Here is a 27,294-nt window from a genome sequence, read left to right on the forward strand (position 1 = left end):
ATTTTTTTTTCAATCAGAGGAATTATTTCTGTATTTCTAACTCTAAATACATAACAAACTAACATATTACAATGATTATCTAACTAAATAATACACTGTTTTGGTTGTAAATATTTTTTTTTGTATTTTTTTATTATATTTTTTGATTTCTTTTTTATTATTTTTATTATTTTTTTTTACTACGCTAAGACATAAACCCGATTCAACATCCTGGAGATTTACATCTTTTTTAATTTTTTTTCTCTCTTTTTTTGCTTTTTTTTTCTCTTTTTTTTTGCTTTTTTTTCTCTTTTTTTTTTCTTGTTCTTTTCTTTTTTCAATTATAATATACAGTAATTACTTAAATCTACAGGGTTTAAAAAATACCAACAAAACAAACATGTTTGTTTTGTTTTAACAACCATGCTTGCTTTGTTTTAACAAAATTACTTAAATGCAGGGTAAATTTTATTGCTACAATTTATATTTACAGTTTTTGATATGTTCTTAAATTGTTTTTAATGTATTAATATCTTCAGAAAAAGCCTCCAGCTGGTGTACCCCTTTTCCAGTTTTCCAAACATATAGTCTATACCACTCTCGTCTTCAGCTTTAATGGCTTAATCGTCAGCAACATGTATCGAGTACAATTTCTCATCTTTGATTGGGATCCCCATATTGCAGCACTTTCTTCTCCATACTTCTTCTTCTTCTTGTGCCACTCCTATCGGAGATTGGAAATCATCAAGGCTACCCTGACTTTGTTTATACAGTTGACCTAAAAAGTTCATTAGTGGTGCAGCCAAACCACTCTCTCAAATTCCGCAACCATGACATTCTTCTACGGCCTGGATTCCGTTTTCCTTCTATTACTAATAGCACCTTATTCAAATATATTAGGAAGAGTTGAGGTGCTTGCTTTAGACCCTTACCGTTATATTTTTGTTAAGCTGGTCTACTGTTTTATATTTCTTGTTTATTCCTTTTTTTTTCACTGCTAACCAGAGAATTGAAAATAGTACTCTATTTGCTAATGGTATTCCAGTCACTGCAAAAAGATGCTGAGCTAAAAATTATAGAACCAAAATAACAAGCCAATAAACTTAATCTAAGAAATCAAAAATTAATAACCATTTTCAATTAGAGGTGCTTGCTGCACTCTCTGATTGAACTAGGATATAATGTGGCTGTAGTTTCGTATTGCAACGAAATTGAAAATGCTTATTCATTTTTGATTTACATGTTTACTCTGATGGAGTATGAAGGGAACCATTCTTGTTGGAACTTTACCTCGCTGAGCAGATGGGACGTGAATTCTAAATTGTAAAATTCCCTCATCTTCTTTAGTCCCAGCATCCGTTATGGCTTGCAAATTTTAGAAGCCTGGGAGGTGTAACCATAGAAGGTTCCCATTGTTTTCAATCTGGTGGGATGTAGAGTAATATTTTTGATGTTATTTTATGTGCCATTAAATTAAAAACTTAGTTTTAATCTAAGAAATTTTAACATAATTATAATTTTATATATATTATAATTTTATATATATTATATTTTCTAAAGTCTATTTTTCTTTTCAGGTAAGTCTACTCAGTTAAGGTGTCCGATAGATATTTCTAACATGTATAACTGAAACATAGGTATGTATAGAACAAACTTCTTCAATTGTTGGGACGAAAGCCGCATTGGTATCCTCCCACTATTTGTTCGACGTAGGGGAGCATTCTTTTGTACAGCAAATTAGACAGTATTTGGATGCCATAATTGCTCTATAATCATCTGACGAAGCAGGGATGCTGAAATGGCGTTATAACACTGTGTTGATGTTGATAACGTATCAAACACGGGAGGTTTAAAGAATTTTGTTCTACGCCATATATTTGGCTATTCTATTCATATATATTTTAGTATACTCTAGTATCTTAAAAATGAAGCCTATATATATTTTTCCCTCTAAATGCCCTTGGGCCTAAGGTGTGTCCCTCGACGGGATCAACAATAGCATTCTTTACCATATGCTTGAAGAGCTCTACATCTCTGAGCCCAGTAGACCGATTTTAGCTCACAATATCTTATTTTTCTTGTTATAATATCCACAAAATTTTATGACTTTTAATTGTCAAAATTTAAAAAAATTGCACTTAAATTTTTATGCAATTTAAGCTGGTGGGGAAAGTACTATAAGCGATAAAAAATGCGATTTTAGTAGGGGTCGACAAGACAAGAATTCTTGTCTTGACAACAACTTCTTTTCTTGTCTTGAGAAAAAAATCAAGAAATTTTAAAAAATCTTGTCTTGACGTTTTCTTGACATCTTATATTATCTTGTCTTGAATCAAGAAATTTCAGATCTTGAAATTTCTTGATTACCCGGTCCGGTGATTCCCCGGCGCCCTTTTTATTGCGTTCATTGTTAACACGGCCTCCACTGCTAGTGGGGACTCCCTATCTGCATTTGTTTCCTGACGAACGCAAAATTTATGTGTAGTTGCATGCTTAAAATAAGCATTTTGTTGTTTCGCACATAATATTCTAAATTTAGCTGTCTAGTATTTCATAAAAATTGTTGAACCAAATCGAAACAGTTTACACATCGAAAAGGATTTTGATTATTTGGAGGATAAGATCGAAATAGAAAATGGTATAAATGATACTGCTTTAGATTTCAACTCTCCTGTACCTTGGAAAAAAAGATCAAAACCTCAGGGCAAATGCAACTTAAACTTAACAATGCTTGCGAGGCCATAAATTGTAAGATGACTAAGCCAAAATTAGATGTGCCTAATAGAAGATGGCATTTAACTTTCGGGATGCTAACGAGATGCCGTAAGTGTAAAAAATGCTTTAACTATATTTTGGGACAACATTGAAAATCTAAATAATTGCAAAATATTAGATAAAGAATGGATTTTGGTCAGTAAATTTTGCCAGTATCTAAAAAACCTTTAAAACACTTTCTTCAATACTCGAAAGGGAAAAATATTGCACACCCCATTGGTGGTAATTAGAGAAAGCTTACTTTTAGACAAACTGGAAATATGGGCTCATAAACTTGATAATAAAATTGATAGAGACGCTACCGATGAGCAATTAATTTACTGCACATAAGCTGCGAGATATAAAATACTAAAACACTGTAACAAAACTAATTGGATATCCTGTACGTACAGTTCTTGCTTTGGATCCTCGGCATAAAGTAGAGGCATTTTCCTCTTCATCGTGAGGAAAGCTTCTACAATCAGAGGCAGTACAAAAATTTTAAGAAATATTTAAAGCTAACTACTTTAATAAATCTCAGAATGATCTACAGAATCCAATACCAGAGCCAGAACTTAGTCTGAAAAAAGAAGATAATGAAATTGATTTAGATATTTAAGAAAGCTATTTAAGAAAGCTGATAATGATAACTTACAATCATCTTGGAAGTATGAAATTGAAAAATATATACTTAAATGAGCCTAGGTCAGAATATTCTGAGAATGTACTTGATTGTTGGAGAAGACACGAAAATATCTAACTGTCATTATAGAAAATGGCCAAGGATTTTCTCGGAACGCCAGCAACGTCTGTACCTGCGGAAAGGCTATTTTCAAGAGCAGCTTTAACAATAACATAGCCAAGAACTCGGTTAGGCGTTGACTCCATGAGAAGACTTATTAATTCCGATTTAAAAATGTGCTAAATTTGTTATTTACTAATTTGCAATTTTATTTTCAACAGGATTAAGTAAGTATCATTAATTATTGTTTTTAATTTACATTTTTGTAAATCGTTTTAGCAAAGAAAGTGTTCAATAAATTAAAATATGCTATGTTATATTAAAATAATGTTATCTTTTTCACAAATAAATACGTTTTAAAATTTTCATTATTAATCAAGATATTTCAAGATTTCTTGTTTTCTTGACAAGAAATCTTGGTATTGACATACAATTTCTTGTCTTGTCTTGAAATCTAAAACTACCAAAAAAGACAAGATCAAGACAAGATCTTGAAATTTTCAAGAAGTTGGCGACCCTTAGATTTTAGATAAACTGTCTGTTTTTCAACAGCTGCATCATGCTCGTTTGAAAGATATTTAAAAACCCTTTCATGTCTAATTTCTAGTATTTATTAGTATTTCTTAATTTTTGACAATAAATTGAAAACCATAAAATTTTGTAAGTTTTCTTAAAAAGAGCTATTTTTGACCCCTTCGAGGGATATATCTCAAAGATATAAGACATTTTTTTAATGTGGAATAATATACATACTAATATCTGGTAAAAATCAACGGAACCCCACCCCCTACAAAGGTGGTCGAAAAGTACAAATATTGCCCATATACTTGAAGACACAACCTTAATTTTACACTTAATAATATGACACCTTAATAATAATTTAGATAATATCTATAATTGCAACATGAGTGATAACGTACCAAAGATTAAAAATGATGAAATACTCAAATGAAGTGGTTGATTACATAAAAACACCAATTTTTCTAGGTGTTATTGAATAACTCTTATATCTAAAGCAAAACTTATATAACATCTATTAAACTATCATCGGTGCTAACTTAAGTTCTTAATTATTAATTATTAATTGTAAGGTGCGAAAGTCAATGTCTATTATTCAAATTCAAGAACATGCTTTGGAGGGTTTTCGCATTTTTGATTAATATTTGTCGGATTTAATTTATTGCTGGGTACGAATTAACAGGAAAAGAAACAACTTAATAAAAAATTAACACTTTGGCGAAATATTTTAACATACACTTCTTGGCAAAAAAACAAGGACATTTGAATGTCTTCTAATATGAGATCTTTTTTGTCATCAAATGCACAAGTATTCAGTTTTTTTTATTGACTTCTGGACACCATACATCATACTTTTCAATTAATTTGAAAATCTCGAGCCTCTATTACTTGATAGTCTGCAAAGTTGATCGTGTATACCAGGGGTGGGCAAACACTTTTAAGTGCAGGCCAGAATGAAATTTTCAAAATGTCTCCCGGGCCGGAGGACTATACCCAGTATGTACGCTAATGTTTTTGGCGGAGATTTTTCTCTGACCAATAAATTTTTTTGACAAACATACTATGTATAAGTATCATTTTAAAGAACTTGGAGAAAGACATTTGACTGTTAATAATAATAAATTGTCTTTCTGGTGTGTACATGTGAACAATTTGTTCCCAGTAAAATTACGAAGTTTTTAATATGGTCCATTATATTAAGCCATAACAAGGATCCAGATAAAAAATGAACTTCAGAAATTCAATCAAGAATAGAGTAATCAAGAGCAGCCTTTTTGAAGATGAGAAAATTTCTGAGTAACCAAAGATTCAATCTGCAAATCTAATAGATGGAAAATGTTATGTCAAGTCAACCATCACAGACGAAATTCAAAGACAGTTGATCTGGTATGGTCATGTTCGACGTCAATGGACGACGACAGGCTGCCAAAACAAATTTTAAAATGGACGCCAAGAGAAAGAAGGAAGAGAGGAACGCCGAAACAATCCTGGCTAGGCGGCATTCAGAAGGCAATGTCGGAAAGGAACCTTCACCCTGACGAATGCAACGACAGACGAAGCTGGAAACTGGCAACCGGAAGACGGAGAACGCTATAAAAAACCGGGATAATAACAAAAATGTTATGTCCACTCTCTTCTTCTTTATTGGATTGTTAATGCTGACTTAATAAAAAAGCTGTAAGCTTTTGAGATGTGGCTTTTTAGGGAAATTTTCTCTTTTTTTTTTCACCTCTGTGATAAACATTATAGAAGTTTTCAGGGACTTTCGGACCTCGGTAATAATGTAATATTTCATTCTGCGTTTAAATTTTTCAAAAATACTTATTAGTTATCTCAGGATTCGAAAAAAATGAATGCATTAGGCTCTTAAAAAAAATTGCTTGCGAGATTTCTCAATGGGCAGGATAAATTAAGCAAAAGGTGTATACCATAGTGTTTTTGAGTGCTATTCCCATTGTTCTGCATTTTTGTTTTCATATTTTTAAAGCATTTTCTAGATATTCTAAATAAAGTGGGTAACAGGAACAGGCAACATCTTTGCTTCAATCCCTTCGATGGTACAAACGTTGTTATTTGTGTCCCTGTTTTTATTTTTGTTATGGGTTGATTGTGTAGTACTTTGACGGTTCTATTAATTCCATTGATATTCGTGCTTTCTATTTAGGGAGTGCATTTAGATTTTCACTTCGGAAAAAATCAAACAAGATAAAACTTTTTGTAATTTCATTAAGAAATGTTTAATAAACAACATATAAAAAAGTTCTACTCGAGGAGTGGGTGCTTCATTTTTTATTAAACAAATGAACAGCGAAGGTAGATGTTTTTTTTGTAATAATTCCAAAAATATAATATTTAGAAAAAAACTGACTTGACAATTGAAAAATTCAGAAAATTTTACAAAAAAAACCTTATATAAAGATTTTTCTAAAATTAAATCTCTAGCTTCTGTAATTTTTTATTTATAACGCTAAAGTCACCCTTCTCACACACATTGGCGCACTGTAAACTAGCGTTGGAAGAATTGCAGGAATTGGTTGAGTTTTTTAATGTAATTCTTTAACTAATGGATCAAAAGAAATTTTACAAATTGGACATGAAAGAAGATGAAGCAAGCTATCTTATGGTTGTAATATAAAGAAATAAAATGTATGGACATAAGTACGGTGTGGGCGGAAAGTGAGCCTTACATGAATTTTGTTTAAAAATGATTTAAAAATGTGTAACTAATACAATCTTACTTATAAAACTCTCAAATTTGCACAACTTACCTCTCAATCATCTTACTAAACGAAGTTTCATTCAAAAAAATCTCAAAAATTTAATTCAAATAATACGATGTCTAAAAAAATGTAATTTTTGAAAACTTCGTAGTTTTACAGAATTCCCACCATTTTAAGACAGTATTACTCAAGTTTGAATAAATCTAATACAATTTTGCTATTTTTTTAAAGCATGGGATGTAATCTTTAAAATCACTGAATTGTTTTAGTTTAAAAATGAAATAAACAGTTTCTTTTTGAGAAAACTAAGAAAGATAACAAAAATGGAATACAAAAACCGAAAATTACCAGCTGAAAAAATGTATACCTATACAGAGTGATCAAAACCTTTTTCTGTAAAACTTACCTAAAATACATTTAATAATAAGCTTCAACAATAATAAATGTTCAACAAAAAAATTTTTTTAGCTCTTATACAGTATGTCTGCGTAACTTGAAACCTATTGATAACTTTTTTAATATCAGTTTTACGAAAAAAAGTTATTCTTTATAAAATACTCTGCATCGTATATAACATAGGATGCAATCATCAAATATCAAATTGGGTTAATTTTGTACGAGGTATGTCAAAAAATATGAATTTCACGTAAGAGTAAACTATCTTTATATTTCACAATATCGAAAATGTTTATAAACAAAAGTTGTTTAGAATTAAAAACTATGTTCCAATATGTAATTATATCCTTCTAATCGAAAATTTGTTTTTTTAATATTTTTCTAATACATTTTAATTTTTAATATTATTGTGAAAATTATTTGTTTATCTTTTTTTTTAAGAATAAAATTCCATATTTGTTTGATTGGATTCTACTTGTTTTTCATTTAAATATCCGCCATTTTGGATCCGCCATTTTGGATCCGCCATTTTGAAATTTAAATTTTTAATCTTTAATTCAGATTCAACAACCTGTTAAAAATAAAGACAATAAATATTTTAGAAAAATGTTCTTTTATGATCTTTTTAGAAAATCCGCATTTTGGATCCGCCATTTTATAGTTTATAATGTTAACATTTAAGTTAGGTTTATCAAAGCTCTCAAAAGTAAATATTTTATATAGAAATAAATACATTTTGTAAAGAAATTATGATTTTACAACTATTTTTTAAGTTATCCGCCATTTTGGATCTGCCATTTTATAATTTAAATTATCAAAATTTGATTCAGGTTCAGCAACCTCTCAAAAATATCCACATATATGTAAACAAACACGTTTTATAAAAAAAATCGGATTTTACAACTACTTTTTAAGGATTTTTAGGAAAAAATCCGCCATTTTGAATTCGGCATGTTGAATTTGCAAATTGTAATGTCAGATTCGGGTTCAGCATAATCAAAACTAAAATAAAAACATTTTTTATTAAAATAAAATGTTGAATTCACCCATATTCTTAACATTATTTATACAAAACAATTGTTATTGTTTAAACAATTAATAAACAATTAGCGGCGAAATTTGTGAGTAGAACTTTTTACTTTAACATATTTATAAACTAACAAAAAAAGTTTTAGAAAAATATAACCTTGTTTGATTTTTTCCGAAACATTGTATCTTTTCGTTCTAATTGCACTCCCCTAATTGATTGTCACAGATTCTTCTAGTGAAACGCTATCGTAGGGTTTCCGTAGGTCGAAGAACAACATAATTAATTTTTTGATGCCATGCCACCTTTTTTTATATGGGCCAAGGAAAAAATGTGGTCAATAGTGGATCGACCGTACGAAATTTTGTTTATTCTTCTGCTTCAGAATCTAAATATCCTTTCTGGATTCGATCCGGTTACAGCTATTCCTTGGTAATTTTCACAATGGTTTTATCTCCCTTTTAATGTAGGTACTTATATGACGTTTTCCATTCCATAGGGATTTCACTTGTGTTAATGCATTCGTGAAATCATTGCCGAAGATGTTCGTATACTTTGTTCGTTCCTTACTTACACAATCCTTCGGGTATATCCCCTGGTTCAAGTTCTTTATTTCTCTTCAAATGTTTACACACATTTTTAATTTCTTCTGTTGTTAATCTGAAGCCGAAAGGTCAATAAATTTCATTTTCGACTTAGATTATGGCTTAATATGCAATAAAAGAGTAAATTGCATAATATGCCACAAAGAAATAGCTTCAGAACAATGGTGTTAATCTTATCGACGAGCATGATATTGCAATTCTATCTTTTTTTGGCTTCCATGTTTTTGAAATTCTACCTGATTCTACTCTATTCAATTCTCGACTCGATGCAGTTAAAAAATGTAAATATAAAGCTGTATATAAATACATACAGTGCTAGTCAAAAAGATAGTGCGGAAACTCTGACTTTTGACCAAAAATGGGGAAATATTCAACATGCCTTAGTATCAGTTGGAAAAGAAACCCTCAACCCACTTGGAGAAAAAACAAAATCTTGGATGACAGCAGAGATTCTTGAACTTATGGAAGAACGAAGAAAACATAAAACAAAAGACCCGAATAAATACAAAGAAATTCAGAGAAACATCAGAAAGAAAATTCTAGAGGCAAAAGACAGGTGACTCTCCGACAGATGCAAAGAAATAGAAGACCTGGATAAAAAGTATGACAGCTTTAATTTACACAAAAAAATCAAAGAAATGACAGGTTCTAGAAAAAGCACAAGAACGAATACCCTTAAAAATAATAAAGGGGATATTATTACTGACGTGAAGGAGAGATTGTGTCAATTGACCAATTACATCTAACAACTCTTTAATGATGAAAGAGGAGAACTGTCATTAGAAATCACAGAGGATACCGGACCACCAATATTAAGAGACGTCATCTATGCCATTAAAAACACGAAAGAGGGTAAAGTTACTGGACCAGATGATGTGCCCATCGAATTATTAAAACTTATTGATGAAGATGGTATTGATGTAATGGTTGAACTCTTTAATCTAATATATCAGACTGCCACAATCCCTAGACAATGGCTGCAATCGACCTTTGTAGCAATTCTCAAAAAGTCTAGTGCAACAACCTGCTCGGATCACAGAACAATATCTTTGATGAGTCACACACTTAAAACATTTTTGAAAATAATACTCAGTAGAATTATTAAAACTCTCGAATATGAAATCAGTGACACACAATTTGGCTTTAGAAATGGTATGAGCACACGAGATGCTTTGTTCGGCTTGAATGTGCTGGCCCAGAGATGCATGGACATGAATCAGGATATGTACTTATGTTTTGTAGACTTTAAAGAGGCATTTGATAAAGTTCAACATAAAAAGCTTGTAGATATATTAAAAAGCAAAAAAATTGACAGTCGTGACATGAAAATTATATCTAATATATATTGGAATCAAACTGCCAAGGTTAGAGTTGACAACCAGGACACCCAAGATATCAAAATACAGAGGGGAGTCTGTCAGGATTGCGTGCTGTCTCCACTACTTTTCAATGTCTACAGTGAAGCGGTATTTCAAGAAGCGCTCTCAGATTCAATAGAAGGTATATCTATCAATGGAGAAGTTTTGAACAACTTACGTCTTGCAGACGATACAGTAATAACAACAGATAACAACAATGATTTACAGAACGTAATGCAACGCCTTAATGAACGCTGTCATGAGTACGGACTGAAGATGAATTTAAAGAAAACTAAATGCATGATCATAACTAAATCAGCACACGTAAACATCCAATTAACTATTGAAGATACTGTGATTGAGAGTGTGGATAACTACAAATACTTAGGAACATGGATAACATCAAATGTAGACCAAACCAAAGAAATTAAGACACGTATTGAAATAGCACGTGCATCATTCATTAAACTTAAAAAGTTTCTTTGTTGTCGGGATATAAGGTTAGAACTACGCCTAAGGATGCTTCGATGTTACGTGTTCTCTACTCTTCTTTATGGCTTGGAAGCGTGGACGTTGAAACAAGTCCATTTGAATAAGTTGGGCGCCTTTGAATTTTGGTGTTACAGAAGAATCCTACGAATATCATGGATTCAAAGAATGTCGAACGTGAAAGTAACTAGAAGGATAGGAAATCAACCGGAAATAATACTAACTATCAAAAGACGAAATCTTGAGTACTTGGGACATGTGATGAGAGGGCAAAAATACTCATTATTACAACTTATTATGCAAGGCAAAATCCGAGGAAAACGAAATGTGGGAAGACGAAGAACATTCTGGCTTAAGAACTTACGGGAATGGTTCGAATGCAGTAGTGCAGAGCTATTTAGAGCGGCAGTCAACAGGGTCCGCATTGCCATGATGATTTCCAACCTTCGATAGAAGATGAAACTTAAAGAAGAAGAAGCTAGTCAAAAGTCCGTAACCCCCTCTGGTATCTTTTGAACGATTATACCTGTTATAGTGAAATTTGGAGGGAGGAAATAAACGGATGTAAGCTTCTTAACTTGTCATGACAGGTGACGTAATAGTGACAGATGACGTTACAGAGCTATTGTGACCGATAATTTTAAATGAGACCTTACCTCGTTTGAAAAGTATTCAAAATACCTATTCAGTCATACTATTTTTTTTTGGGTTTTAGTTGATTTTGATTTTGGTGAATAAATTAAATAAATATAATATTGTAGTTTCGCATTTAATTAATAAAAATCCAAATGTCCGCCTAGGGTTTTTTTGTCAAAAAAGTTGACGTTTTTCAATTCTCTAGAAGTTTTTAAGTCAACGTCAACCTTTTTGACAAGTAATCATATGTAATGGGGAATTTTGAATTTTTATTAATTAAATGCGAAACTACAATTTTATATTTATTTCATTTATTCAACAAAATTAGCTTAAATTCCAACAAAATTAGTATGACTGAATAGGTATTTTCAATACCTTTCAAACGAGGTATCACTTGCCATAAAGTCCCATTTAAAATTATCGGTCACAGTGGCTCTGTAACGTCATCTGTCACTATTACGTCACCTGTCATGTCTAGTTAAGAAGCTTACGTCTGTTTATTTCCTCTCTCCAAATTTCACTATTATAGGTATAACCCTTCAAAAGATACGAAGGGGGTACGGACTTTTGACTAGCACTGTATATAAATACATCTACCAAAAAAAATGTATCAAATTAAGTAAGAAAAAATATGGCAAAAGAAAAGAAAAACGTTTCGGTTTTTCCGGTGTGCACTCATTGCTCTGATTGCTTCGATTTTCTTTTCCCTCTTTTGTTCATTTCCGTTTATTCAATCTATCTGGCTTTGCTTGGTCTGCCTTATTCCTTCCTCTGTTTTTTGCCACTATCCTCTTAGTTACATTGTTTTGTTTTCTATAAAATTTGGTTAAATCTCTCTGCTCCCGTTTCTGGTATCTTTTCCAAAATTATTTTAATTATTTGTTTATTGTTATTCGTTTACCTTTCTTTGAATTTTTGACATTTTCTATCGAATTTTGACATTTTTTTGTACTAGTCTTTTATATTATTCGTCCCGAATACCTACGACTAACCTGATATTATTGTGCCATTGATGTTGAAGTTTCCTGTAGCTTTGACAATTAAAATTCATGAAGCATGTCCAATATTCAACAACTAGTGAATCTGCAGGTGAAATAAGAAATTATTAACTGAATGATTTTAAAATCGTTATTCGCGTGAAGGCCGAGAATAAGTGAAATCTTGGAGAAAATTATAAAATGCAACAATTTTAAAAGTACCTCAAACAGTAAATAATTATTTTAAAGAAAATTTGACATATTATGTTATGTATATTATATCGCAATAACCCTACAGATTGCTTCCACAAATCAATAAAAAAAAAACAGATATATTTCAATACAGCAACATAAATTACAACGTTTTCTTTGACCAAATTTTATCAAAAATTTGCACTTAATCATGTTCTTTCGTGAAAACCTTATATTTAATTAAGATGAGATTATTATTCCCATATAAAAATGAAACTATTTGGAGAAGTCAAAACATTGTTTTTTAAAGTTATATTTCCAAGAGAGCTGTAAAAAGTTTTGTAATGATAAAGAAGGAGCGCTCCGACTTTCAATGTCAGATCAATTTCCGCATTTGGATTCCTGGGTCTGCGCAGAATTTCCTAGTGGTGATTTTCTCCTATTGAATTATGACATCACCCGCTGTTGCCAATATATTCATATAATACAGCAATCTTGGAAAATGCTTTATGAATTCATCTTTGTTTTGTAAAAGATTTGATGTCTTTTGCTTACTACTTAAGAATAATATCAGTAATAATAAACTCGCAGATATAGTACGTTTTTTAACGGTAAAATATTGCAAAACCTCTAAATTTTAAAGAACCGCTTAGATTGACATGAAATTTGGCATACACATAGCTAACAAGTCAAAGAAAAAAAGTGACATTGTGCGGAGGTGTACTTTTGCCCTGGAGGTGAGTTTCACCCCTTCTCGGGGGTGAAAAAATATACGTACAAAGTAAGTCCGGAAATGGATAAATTGACTAATTTTAAGTAACTATTGTTCCTATAGAGTTTTTTCATTAAGTCAATACTTTTCGAGTTATTTGCGAGTGAATATGTTCATTTTTCAACAAAATAACCACGCTTTTAGACGGTTTTTCGCAAATAAAAAAGTAAGTATTTTGTCGAAAACACATTCTTAGCAAAAATATAGCCTGTAAAAAATTGAAAAAAATGGTATATATATTAGGTCTCTATACCTAATACCTAGTAGAAGCAGAGTTATAGCTAATGAAAAATAGGTTCATATTCGTCAAATTCCAAATGGAATACTTTAACGTGAAATAACCAAAAAATAAAGCACTTTTTGGGAAATACGTATTACAACTTATTTAAACTGTTTAAAAAAGTCCACGAGGAAAATAAAATTCCTGTAGCTGGCTGTATAAAAAAGCTTAATTTTTGTTTTATAAAAAAAATTTCTAGCATCAGAAGTAAACAAATTATGCTCAATATAAGGTTATTCCCTTTTTTTGGTAAAAAAAATCGGAAAAATCACCTCCTAATTAGTATCTCAAATGAACTTAATCGTTACCACTTCACAAGTTTCTTTACTCGTGTATGTATTGTTTATATGATCTGTAAGTTTCATCGGTTCAAAGTCCTTATTTTTGAAAGGGCTGTAGTTAAAAGGGCTTGAACGAGTCTTTAAAACCAACTTTTTTCAAAAATAATCACTTTAAACCGATGAAACTTACAAATCATATATGTAAACACAACATAAGTAAAATAATTTGTGAAGCGGTAACGATTAATTTCATTTAAGATGCTAATTAGGGGGTGATCTTCCTGATTTTTTTTTGTCAAAACAATAGGGACCGACTTTATTTTGAGCGTAACTTGCTTGCATTTGTTGCTAAAAACTTGTTATAAAAACAGAAATAAAGCCTATTTTAAACTCTTTAAAAAAGTTTTAATGGGTTTTCCCCAAAAAGTGCTTCATTTTTTGGATATTTCACGTTGAAATATTCCATTTGAAATTTGGCGAATATGAACCTATTTTTCCTTGGCTATAACTCTGGTTCTACGAGGTCCAGAGACCTCACGCGTACACCATTTTATTTTAACTTTTTTACAGGCTATATTTTTGCTAAGAATGTTTTTTTCGACATAATACTTAGTTTTTGAGTTATTTGCGAAAAACCGTCTAAAAACGTGGTTATTTTGTTGAAAAATGAACATATTCACACGCAAATAACTCGAAAAGTGTTGACTTGGCGAAAAAGCTCTATAGAACAAAAGTTACTTAAAATTACTCAGTTTATCCATTTCCGGTCTTATTTTAAACATATATTTTTTCATAAGAGGGGGTGAAAGTCACCCCCAGGGCAAAAGCACACATCGGCACAATATCATTTTTTTTTCTTTGACATGTTAGCTATGCGTTTGCCAAATTTCATGTCAATTCAAGCGGTTCTTTAAAGTTTACAGCAAAAACCGTGAAAAAATGTGCTAATAGTAATAATAAACAAAATGATGCTTATTTCAACATCCAGATTCGTAAGAAAATTTTTGGGAGATACTTTAACGTACCAAGTAACCTAGGACTTGCTAACTCGAAAGAGGGTATCTGGGATGATTTCTCTTAAAAGGAGTGTGAGTCATATACATAGATTAAATCTGGATAAACTATTCACATAGTCAGTAGAGAGAACAACATTACCGAGGAGTAGAGAGAAGGTCATTGCCATAGGAAGAAATGGATTTATGTACATACGTGAGCATTTAGTAAAACAGGTTGCTAGTTTAAGAAACAGGCTACTTCTAACATTCTAAGGAAGAAAAAGTGAACATCTAAACCTCTACATATACCTACGACATTCCAACGAAGTCAGTCAAAACTATGTCGACAATACACAGCATCAAACGATTGGTTGCTATTCCGAATCAGACTATTACAACCAACAATCACCTGGAATATTTTGTCAAAGACGTTTAGGTCCAAAACGGCAACAGCCGGTAAGCATGTCGGTATAAGGCCGATGCCACATTATGCGTTTTGACCGGATGCGGTGAAAACGCATCCGTTTCCAACGCAACCGGACCGACCTGTCACACTGTGCGTTTTCAACGGATGCGGCGGAAACGCATCCGGTCAAAACGCATAATGTGGCATCGGCCTAAGAAACCATCCATCATCTAACTGATTATATAAAACGGCTTGGTTCAGCAGGAAAGTTTCTTCGCCAAGAAATAGCCAAACGACAAACAACTAACTAGGCAAACAACACTAATTGATGTAGCGATACCTAACAAGAATAATTAATCTGCATTTAAAATTAATGAGAAGATCGTCAAGTACACAAATCTTGAAATACAAATAAGAAGACAATGGATAATGGATACTCAGACGATACATAATATTCTTTCTGTTAGTAGCTTTATTTTGAAGAACCTCTTAGACAACATAAAAGAACTACTAATGTTTTTGGTTTTTTTTTAAACCAAAGTTATCCAATGTGAAGTCAAACCCGAAAAATTGCTGCAGATTGTATAATAATTATAGATCGTTGAGGGACATCTTGGGCATGACAGACGATGTTCCATATTTTGTATCCATAATTCTAACATCACCCAAGTTTCGCTGTCTTTAGACTAGGTAGCAGTCAATGCCATTGGTTGCCGATAGGGATTAGTTTATGATATATACTGCGTCTTTTTAAATTTAATTTCTAAACCCCCAATAGTTATACTATAGCAAATAACTCACGTCCATTTTTTATTTAAACAATTTTAAAGGAAGTTTGTACTAATACGTTTCCTAAATAATATAATTGACCTTTCAACAAAACTATTCGTTCTTATCATAGTCGTGTGTATTGAAACGTTAGTAAAAGTTTTTTTATCAAAACTAAAACAACAATATTGTTGTTTATTGTTTAGAATTGACAATAGACTGACCTTTTCTAATGCTTTTTAATTTACTTTTTATTTGTCTGTAGAAAAACGTGATAATAATAATAACACGCGTTCAAATGTTAATATTCTCCCGAGTGGCATGAGAGGTTACTGACTTGACTGTCGAAATATATGATAATGAGACAGTATTTCAAGCATTATTTATGTATTTATGTAGATTTTAAAAACTTGGACGAGATTGTTGGATGACGTGGAAGATGACCCGAAAACCATGGACATAAGACAATAGAGAAGAAGGCCACAAAAGAGGTCCGAATGGAAGGATATAGCCAGACAGGCACAAACTCATCCAGAGTTATGATGCCAAAAAGAGAAGAAGAAAGAAGAACTGGCGCAGACAACTAGATGCAGTAAAAACCAACAAATTCGTTTAAATTCCCACGTTAATGCTAAAATTTTAAAAATGTTAAATGCCAAAATGAAATACGTGAATTCTTTTTTGAATATATTTTCCCCTGTAATATTTTTGTCGGTCCTTTGTAAATTTGGTTTTCAAGTTCTTTTTGCGGGCTGAAAAGTTCGTATCCTAACATATAAAGAATTTTTTTTTGATAAAATTTGATTTTATTATTCAAAATACTTGTACTAGTCTTTTAATTTATTCGTCCAGAATACCTACGTCTAACCTGCTATTATTGTGCCATTGATGTTAAAGCTTCTTGTGACAATTAAAATTCGTGAAGCATGTCCAATATTCAATAACTAGTGAGTCTGTAGGTGAAATAAGAAATTAACTGAATGACTTTAAAATTCGTTATTCACGTGAAGGTAGTAGAGAATATTTAGAAAACATATTTCAGCCAAACCCCGGGGAAACTCATGTAGACGATGAACCAGTAGCTTTTGATTCTGTTAACATACAACTGACTACTACAAAAGAAGTTCAAAAATTAATCAAAAACATCAATACAAAAAAAGCGCCTGGGTTTGATCTGATCAATGGTGAGATACTAAAAAAATTACCTAGAAAAGCCATAGTAAAGCTTACTACACTAATAAATGCATCCTTTAGGCTTAGATATGTTCCCATCCTTTGGAAAACTGCAGAGGTTATAATGATACCAAAAGTAGGACAAGATAACCATGAATTAACATCATACAGGCCAATCTCCTTACTATCCATAATCTCAAAGGTGTTTGAAAAATTACTACTACGAAGAATGAACCATATAATTGAACAAAAAAATATTATTCCAACTCATCAATTTGGATTTCGTGATAAACACTCCACAATTGACCAGATCCATCGAATAGTAACTGAAATAGAAAAAGCACTGGAAGGGGACAAAATTTGTTCGGCAGTATTCCTGGATATCGCAAAAGCATTTGACAAAGTATGGCACGACTGTCTGTTAATGAAGCTAAAGAAAATATTTCCTATGCAACTCGTTGAAATATTGAAGTCATACCTACACCAGCGAACATTTAGAGTTAAAATGGAAAACGAGTACTCTGAGTTAAAGCAAATAAATGCAGGGGTTCCGCAAGGTAGCGTTCTTGGACCAATACTATACCTTTTGTACACATCTGACATTCCGGAGAGGGAAAACATCCAACTGGCCACATTTGCTGATGATACAGCAGTCATGACAATAGGAGCAACTATAGAGGAATCTACGATTAACTTACAAAATGCAATTAATGGTATAGAAGGCTGGTCCAAAAAATGGCGTATAAAGTTTAATGAACAGAAGTCAGTTCATATTAACTTCACTAACAAGAAAATCAATAATCTTCCAATTATCCTAAACAACAACGTTGTTCCTAATAAAAAAACAGCGAAATACCTGGGTTTAAATCTCGACGTCAAACTAAAATGGAAGGAGCACGTTAAAAAGAAAACTGAACAGATGAAGATAAAGTACAAAAATATGTATTGGCTAATAGGTAGGTACTCTCAACTTTCCATCCAGAACAAAGTACTAATTTACAAACAGATATTGAAACCGGTGTGGACCTATGGCCTACAATTATGGGGCTGTACCAAAAAAAGTAATTACCGAAATTTAGAAACGCTCCAGAACCGAATATTAAGGAATATTGTATGTGCTCCTTGGTATGTTCGGAACGACGATTTGCGTAGAGATCTTAAAATCGAATCTATTCCAAATGAAATCAAGAAAGTCGCCAGGAGACATGAAGACAGGCTCCATAAGCATCCCAACCATGAAGCACTTCAGCTTCTTGTCAACGAACCCCAGATGCGAAGGCTCAAGAGGACTAAACCGTTCGAGCTCGTGTAATGTGTGAAGTTGTGCCAGGCTTAGTTAGTGTTGTGCATTGTATTGTAGCCACAACAAATACGTGAGCAATTAGTGAAAAGCAGAGTCAGTGCTGTGCTGTGTAGCCACAACAAAGAAGTGGACATTTCATGTAAAAAAAAGCTAGGATGGACCAGGTGACATCTAGTTTACAAACATTTTTTAGGGAAATTAGGTTAAAGAAAAAAATACTGATTAATCTTGTAGATTAGGTGTATTTATATTGTTTAAATAAAAAAAAAAAAAAAAAAAATTATTCAAAATAGTTTTCTTCGAGAGCTCTACAACGATTATGGCGATCATATAACTTTTCAATACCATTTTTATAATACAATTTGTCTTTAGCCTCAAAATAAGCCTCATTTTCGGCGAGTAACTCTTCATTTGTGCTAAAGTTCTTTCCAGCGAGCATTCTATTGAAGTCAGCTAACAGGTAGTAGTCGCCGGGAGCCATATCTGGTGAATACGGTGGCTGCAGAGGCAATTCGAATCCCAATTCATGGAATTTTGCCATCATTTTCATTAATTTGTTACACGGTGCGTTATCTTGATGAAACAGCACTTTATTTTTCTTCAAATAGGGGCATTTTTACACGATTTCGTCGTTCAAACGCCCCAATAGCGCAACTTAATAGTCGCTGTTAATGTTTTTTTCCTTTTCAAGATACTCGATGAATATTATACCATGCGCATCCCAAAATAGTGATGCCATAACCTTGCCAGCCGACTGTTGCGTCTTTCCACGCTTTGGAGTCGACCCGGCAGACTGTCGATTAGATTCCGGTGTGAAATGATGGAGCCATGTGTCATCCATTGTAATATATCGACGCAAAAATTCGGTTTTATTACGATTGAATAGCTTCAAATACTTCTCAGAAACACCAATTCGTTGTTGTTTTTGATCGATTGTGAGCTCTAGCGGCACCCACTTTGCACAGAGCTTTCGCATACCCAAATATTCATGCATATTATATCCAACACGTTCCTTTCATGTCTTTACAGTCTCAGCTTTCTCGAACAACTTCACTTTATGGTCATCCAAAATTATTTTGTGGACTTTTTTGATGTTTTCATCGGTAACAGCCTCTTTGAGGCGTCCACTGCATGCATCGTCTTGGGTGCTCATTTCGCCTCGTTTAACACTTTAACTGCCATGTGTACCATATATGGACACAGGCAATTTTAGTTCTCTGCCGTGTGTACATATATTGGACACAGGTTTTATCAGCGTTTCAGCCATGTGTTCGTGGTTGATACACATTTACCGTGTATTTAAATGGGAATATCATTGAGTCTGGCGTAGAACTATAACATTTAAAAATATAAGGGATAATAAAATGAAAATTAAGTATACATTAACTTTTTTATTTTTATGACAGTACCGCATATTATAATTAAAAGTAACAGAGAATGTAGTCTTTTTTAACTAGAAAATAAGTACTAAAAGTCAATTTTATTGTACAGAAATTTTTTTGTGAAAACATGGTTGGTAAAGAAACATTCTAAACACATAAAAGGGCTGTCTTCACATCCTTTGCATACCTATGTTGCTCGTTTTGTGTTTTTTGCAGCATAATTTCGATCATGTACTTCAGAGTTTTTTTGTAACAAATCGTGCATCTGCCTTTTTTGTTCAAAACATTTTGAGTAAGTTCATGTTTGGCTTGAACTTGTACAGGAAGGGGTAGATTACTACTTTGAAGAAGTTACTATATTATATGTTGGATTCAAATAATCAGAAAAATCATCACTCATGTTTATTTTTCTAAACTCATCTAACTCATCGGCAGCCTTTTCTGCTTCTAATTTCAATTCTAAAGAACGGAGTTGTTTGTTATTGTGCGCCATATTAACTTTTTTCAATCGTAAAGTCGACGATACGCTCCTTTCGGAAGTAAATAACAAACTGAAACATCTAACTTGTGTCACTGTCTTACTGGAAAGATAATGGACTATTTGATCCTCAGTGTCCATCTGTGGTACTCATGGCCTGCAACTAGACATTAGTAGCAATTTTACAGTCGCAGGCCGCGTGTACCAAATAAGGACACGGCAATTTTTACAAAAATAACCAAAAAACAAATCTAATTTTATGATTTTTGCTAAAAACAAACACAAATAGAGTCATTAAGAAGAAAAAAATATTTTGGCCCAGAAGACCCGGTACAAAAATTACTCTGAATTTACCTGGCAGTTAAAGTGTTAAACTTGGCAAACCATTCCTCAACGGTTGATTTTCCTTGTGCAGAGTCCGAATATTGTTTATCAAGCCAAGATTTGGCTTCAACAGTATTTATTTTCGCCAAAAAGCAATCAAATATTAAGGTACGAAATTTCTTTTTATCCATATTTTTTAAACTAACATCAGTGGCTTTACTTAAAATGCTATATCTCATAAACTAATAGTTCGACAGCTGTCAAATTTATAAACGGATCTTTTAAAGGTTAGGGCTGACTAAAAATTCTATGGATTTAATACCAGTAGAGCCATCTATGTGTCAGCCTACGAACTTTTCAGCCTGCCGATTACATTGATTTATTCACAAAGCTATGATAATTCTATCAAATCTTTCCGCAATGCTGCGACATCCTCTATTAAGTTATCTCGATTTCTTCTACCTTATACGTAGAATGCCCACTTGATCATTTTATTTTTTTTTTCTCATAGATAAAATATACTATAAATTGTTTGTATTCGAGATTACACATTTGTTTTAAGTATTTTACTAGCATCTAAAACTAAATTCTATAGCTGTTCATCCTGTGAAATTTAGGTAGGTACGTATTAAATTTATTCTTTTAGACAATTTAACTTTGATGTTTTATATACCAAATTTTCCCATAGTTTTTGATCAATAGTCAATCTATAGTTTTTGAAATAAATAGTAAGCGTCGCATTCTTTATATAAAAAAATTGTACAGTAGGCACTACTGTAGACTAGCGGTAAGTTTCATACTATTGTATGTTGTCTGTGTTTTGAAAATTTAAGTCATATTTTTAAAATGAAATAAAGTATATAATTTTATTATTTATTTGTTATTTTTTATAGATTTTTTAGATTTTAATAAAATGTTATGCCAATGAAGTATTGTATCGAGTATCGATATCGGCAATACTTTCTTATAAAAATATCGTATTGATATTGATTTCGATACGATATCGATACAATACTCGATAAAATATCGACATAAACAGGATTATACATCTGAGCTGTGTGGGCTCTTTATGCCCACTTTTGCATGCTTGGCAAATGGACATTATTCTAAAAACATTACGAATATTTCTTATAACTTTTATGTATATTTTTATAAAGATTGAATATGGCTGAATGCTTCTTTGAAAGTCGACAAATACTTATTAATTCTGTATTGTTTAAAAACTACTTTTGAAAATATGGGGAAACCCTCGGAGATTCGGAATAAATCGCAATTCAGTATTTGTTCAAAATTATTTTTGCGTCATTGTCACTCACTTTCATAATATTGCCACAAATGCCACACGGTATAAACAGTGTAATCATAACAGTCATTTACTCACTCTCAAGAGTTTCAAGTTCAGGCACTCAAGTGAAAAATATTATAACAGCTGATGATTGGGTTGCAGATCACTTAATTATGATCTAAATACGTATTCCACAATATATAATCAAACAACTGTGGCGTTTTATTTTTTTTTCGATATCGATATTTTCAATAATATCGAGGCAAGCGTATCGACAATACAAGAGTATTGTGTTGATTTCAGATAATGAGTATCGTATCGACATTAATATTGCTTAGGTATGTATTGTATCGGTATCGTATTGATTTTCGATACGATATCAATACAATATCGATATTTTTATCGAATATCGTGAAACTCTACTTCCGTCATGCTCGCCTCTCCTTTTACTATAGAGAAAAATTATTAATACAACGCCAGTATACATACAAGATTCGCTTCAATAATTATTTACAGGGCTAGTCTAACATTAATATCATCATTCAATCTTCGATTGTCCACTGCTGGACTTAGATCTCTGTCATAATTTTCCTTCTATTTCGATCTTGTGCTTCTTGCATCCAATTCCTGTGACAACGTTTTAGATCATTAGTCCAATGTGCTAGTGGACGACCTCTGCTTCGATAGGCATCATCTCTTGGTTTCCATTCCAGTATTCGCTTTTTCCATCTATTATCTGTCATTCGAGCAACGTGATCTGCCCAGTTCCATTTCAGTGTTGCTATTCTGCTAACATGTGCTAACATTAATATCTCAGCAACTAATCATAGATGACTCCTGTAGTTACAAACTTTTTCTCAAACCCTTAGTTCTTGAAATATTAGTCACTACCAGATTCCATTTAATTGATTTACCAAACAAAATTTTCGTCAATTATATTTTCATTGGCAAAGTGTACTTGTCTCAGTTGATAACAAAATCTTGGTAGGTATACAAAGGAGTTGTGCTTGAGAGAATTTGGGGCATTTACGTCTATTTCGATATTTAAGACCATTCCTCCTCAATTCCAACGATCTCGTACCCCTAGAAGATCTATATTATCGAGCCAATTTCCTAGTTGACATTACAACCTGATTTTTTGCTCTTCTTACCGATCTCCCTGACCTCTGTGCAATAAATTCACTTAATCTTCCACTTATTGATAGATTCAGACATGGTATTCCCTGATCGTACTTGTTATTGTTCTATATACAGTCGAACCCACTTATTAGAATACCTGTTATAGGAATATCCCGGTTTAAGGAACAGAAATTTGAGGTCCAGAAACGTTTTTATTAGCTACTAATGATCGGTTATTAGAATATCCCGGTTATAGAAATACTTTTGTTTAGCACGAAGGCTATTCCAATAAACGGGTTCGACTGTAAATGGTTCTGCGTGAAATATTTTCATTCTGGAGTGTTCGACAATTTTCAGTTTTGGGTACCCGCCCAACCACTTGCAGATACTTTTTCTTATTTGTAATTTATACGACATCCTAAAGCAAAATACTTCAAAATAATTGTTTGAAAACTACAGTACAGTGGAACCCCGATAAGTCGGCCCCCGATAACCCGGAAGTCCGGCTAACCCGGACCGCTTTTCATCAGATAAACATTTTGATTTTCAATATTTTGTATTTTTCAATTTAATTGTGGCTTATTTCCCATCAAAATAGTTAATTATCAGACAAACCTTTCAACAATAAAAATGTATGTAATATAATATTTGAGAGATAATGTGTATGTGTGTAATTTGAACTATACGATATTAAAAATGACTCATAGCACACGCCGCAGAAACAACAGCCACCTGTCTGTCTGTAGTACCTATTCCTTTTTATTTCAAACTGTCTTAGCATTGTTTAGGAAAGACGTTATGACTGTATTGTGTGTCTTGTATTGTTTGCTTCCGTTTGCTTACGTTTGTGTTTGGTGTTTTTTTAGTAATTTTAATGAGTTGGTACTGTGCATATTTATAAATATATTTCATTATATTTCAATTCTAACGGAGTTTATCTGTAAGTATTTTATTAATTTTTACCATATTCTCCGGCTATCTCGGATTTTCGGTAACCCGGATCGGCCGCGGTCCCGATTAATCCGAGTTATCGAGGTTCCACTGTAATTTGTTTTTGTTAAAATTAAAGCCAATGAATTTTGTGTCAAACTTTAGGACATACTTTATTGTTGCACCCCGCGTTTCATATTAAACAATTACCAATCAGGTTTATATGAAGCGTTTACCTTTTATTTTCTAATTTTCTATTTACTTCTATTCTTGATATGCATTAAAATTTGAATTACTATCAAAATTGCGAAATTTTAATACGTACTTAACAAGTCTATTTCAATTCGTAAATCAAGGTAAATTGTGATCTTATCGTGTAATAATATTATTGAAAATATGTTTAATTGTGGAAAGTTTTAGACAAAACAATATATGTATAGAAATCCTTATACAAAATATTTCATCACTTATCAATTACACAGATACTTCAACTATTATTTTCACTTAATTATGTTATTTCACACATTTTTTTACTGCACTTTTATCAAAATATAAATTAGAACCAATTATTAGGTATTTAATCTACATTCAAAATCGCTGTTCAAAATTGCTGGTAGCTTCAAGCGTTGCTTCTGAGAGAATAGTTCATTCTACACAAAAAGTGTTAATAAACAATTGTTGTCCAAAATTATCTTTTCGTTTGAAACATTTTTTTTACGACGTAAAAATGCTTGGTACATCGATGTTGTTTGTTACCCCTTCCCTACGATGCGGGGTTCGGGTGGATTTTAGAGGTTCACTGGCATTTTCGTTTCTGATGACCTGAGTAAAAAAAAAAGAATAATAAAGGACTATTTTACCAATAATTTCCAGTTACTATACGCTATTAAACTACCGGAGTCAGAGTAGTAGGTATCGCTATTTTAATCATAAGTAATTTCTGAGAAAGGTATCATTTAAACAAATAATAATATCATTTGTTAATGATTATTGCTAAATATATATAATATACAGATAAAATAATACAGATATCTACAAAACTAAATTGACTTAATGTTAATTACAATATTAACCTTGAGTAGGTTCATATAAGCTGCAATTAATAGTAAAAATTACAAGAATAAAAAACCGCTAAACGCCGTAAAAATGACTTAGTGGAGTCACTGAAGGTTTTCACCTCCGATTTCGTTGAACCTTCATCGATTTTCATGAAAATTGGTGAGTAGTTAGAAGATACTTCAAGGAACAAAGGTGACATGATGCCAACTTGCGCTTTTACCCTAGGGGTGGATGCCTACCCTTTCTCGGGGGTGAAAATTTTTTTATTAAAAATAATACCAGAAATGGATATAGGGGTAACTTCTAAGCAAAATTTGTTATATAAAGTTATTAACATAAATCAATACTTTTTGAATTATTAAATATCAAAGATTTTATTTTTTCTTAAAAAAATGCATGTTTTAAAGCTGTTTTTCACGTATTACTCAAAAACTATAACCTTTTGTAAAAAAACTATTATTACCAAAATTAAAGATAATAAAAAATTTAATACACTCCCCGCTTAAAGAACTAAACTAATGTTATTTCAAAGTGAGTTATGGGTAATTGAATGTATATTTTTTTCGACGAGTACTCAAATCGAAGAATTCAAGCTTACATAACGGGAAAACGATGCATTTTATATAATATACTTGTTAAGTACTTGTCGTCAAAGTACTTCGGAATACCTATCAAATGAGCTCCAGTAGAAGTTAATAACATCCAAATTAAGCAAGTTATGATGAAAATAAGAGAACCCTTTCGATTTTTTTAGGAAAAAGTGAAAAATAAAACATACGTCATTTCCACAAAAATTAAAATTTGTAGTAATCCTCACAACAATTTCTTTAGTTTAACATAGTTAATGATTTCAACAATTTTGACCGGTTAAGAAGGCATATTTTTGAAAAAAAGATATAATTTTAAAAAATCAGAATTTTTAAAATTATCGTACTTTTCATTTTCTTTTGATAATAACTCCAATAATACTCAATATACGTAAAAAAACATATATAACTCAATTTTAGTTTTTTCTGTTCCAAATACTTTATCTATTTTACTATTTCCGTAAAGTAAAAAATAACCGAGATAGACACGTTTAATATTTCAATTTTGCTGCGAGAACCATGTAACCGGGGCCATTTAACCTTTTATTTTTAAAAAAGTAAGCGGTTTAAAAGACTAATTTTGACGTTTTTTAATAGCTCTTGGAATCAGCTTTTAATTAGTTTTTAGGTGAACCTTATATCTTAAAAATTAACGGAATTATTTACAAAAAAACAATAACATTTTTTGGAAAAATTTTTGAAAGATACATTTTGAAACATTTTTGGTGCATAAATTTTAATGCTATTAACTTGTTCGAGGGCTTATTTGATAGATATTTCTATGAACTTTGACAAATGTTTAATAAGTTTATGTTATAAAATGCACCATTTTCCCGGTATTTAAGCTTGAGTACTTAGATTTCGGTACTCGACGAAAGAAATATACATTCAATTACCTATAACTCACTTTTAGCTAATATTGGAAAGTTTTTCTAGTCAGGAGTTTATTTGATTTTTATTAGCCTCAATTTTGATAACAATAACTTTTTTGCAAAAACTTATAGTTTTTGAGTTATTTATGAAAAATCGGTTAAAAACATACATTTTTCTCACGAAAAATTAAAATCTTTCATCTTTAATAACTCAAAAAGTTTTGATTTATTTTAATAAATTTATATAACAAATTTTGCTTATAATTTGTCCCTCTATCGAATTGTGGGGTTATTTTTAATAAAATAATTTTTACTCCCGAGGAGGGGTGGCATCCACCCCCAGGGTAAAAGCGCAAGTTGGCATCATGTCACCTTTGTTCCTTGAGATATCCTCTAACGACTCACCAATTTTCATGCAAATCGATGGAGGTTCAACGAAATCGGAGGTAATAGCTCATATCCACCTTCAGTGACTGCACTACTGGCGCATACAATATTCCAGCTACAAAAGATCTGATATGAATATTACGTGGTGCGAAAATGTATTTTCATTTTGATGCAAAACAAAATTTTAGTTTTGTTTTATAAGATTTTTCATATTTGCTCAATTTTAAGTACAACGCGCCACAAAAGAGTAACTTTGATACAGTTTGAATTTTGAAACTCTTTTGTGGCGCGTTTACTTCAAATTTAGCAAATATTATGGAAAAATCTTTTAAAATAAAACTAGAATTTTGTTTTGCATCAAAATGAAAATACATTTTCGAGCCACGTAATATTCATATCAGATCTTTTGTAGCTGGAATATTGTATGCGCCACTCATTTTTACGGCGTTTAGCGGTTTTTTATTCTTGTATCAGGAGTTTTTCAAAGTTATTTATAAAC

At 31.8% G+C, this 27,294-nt stretch overlaps 1 protein-coding gene across 5 annotated transcripts in view; it reads left to right on the forward strand.

The window, feature by feature from the left end:
- The window catches only part of LOC114324320 (alpha-tocopherol transfer protein-like), a 161,335-nt gene that overhangs the window by 60,841 nt on the left and 73,200 nt on the right, over nt 1–27,294 (forward strand). Inside the window, exon 1 of one of the 5 annotated variants that reach the window (XM_050646276.1) lies at nt 21,049–21,173. The exons of 3 other annotated variants lie outside the window; for them this stretch is intronic. The gene's annotated coding sequence lies outside the window, so the exon portion shown is untranslated. Of the gene's footprint in view, nt 1–21,048; nt 21,178–27,294 lie in introns of those variants that run through there. One more of the 5 variants, XM_050646275.1, reaches the window with a different exon arrangement.

The sequence above is a fragment of the Diabrotica virgifera genome, chromosome 3 (genome assembly GCF_917563875.1).
Source record: "Diabrotica virgifera virgifera chromosome 3, PGI_DIABVI_V3a".
In the NCBI taxonomy this organism is placed as follows: Eukaryota; Metazoa; Arthropoda; class Insecta; order Coleoptera; family Chrysomelidae; genus Diabrotica; species Diabrotica virgifera.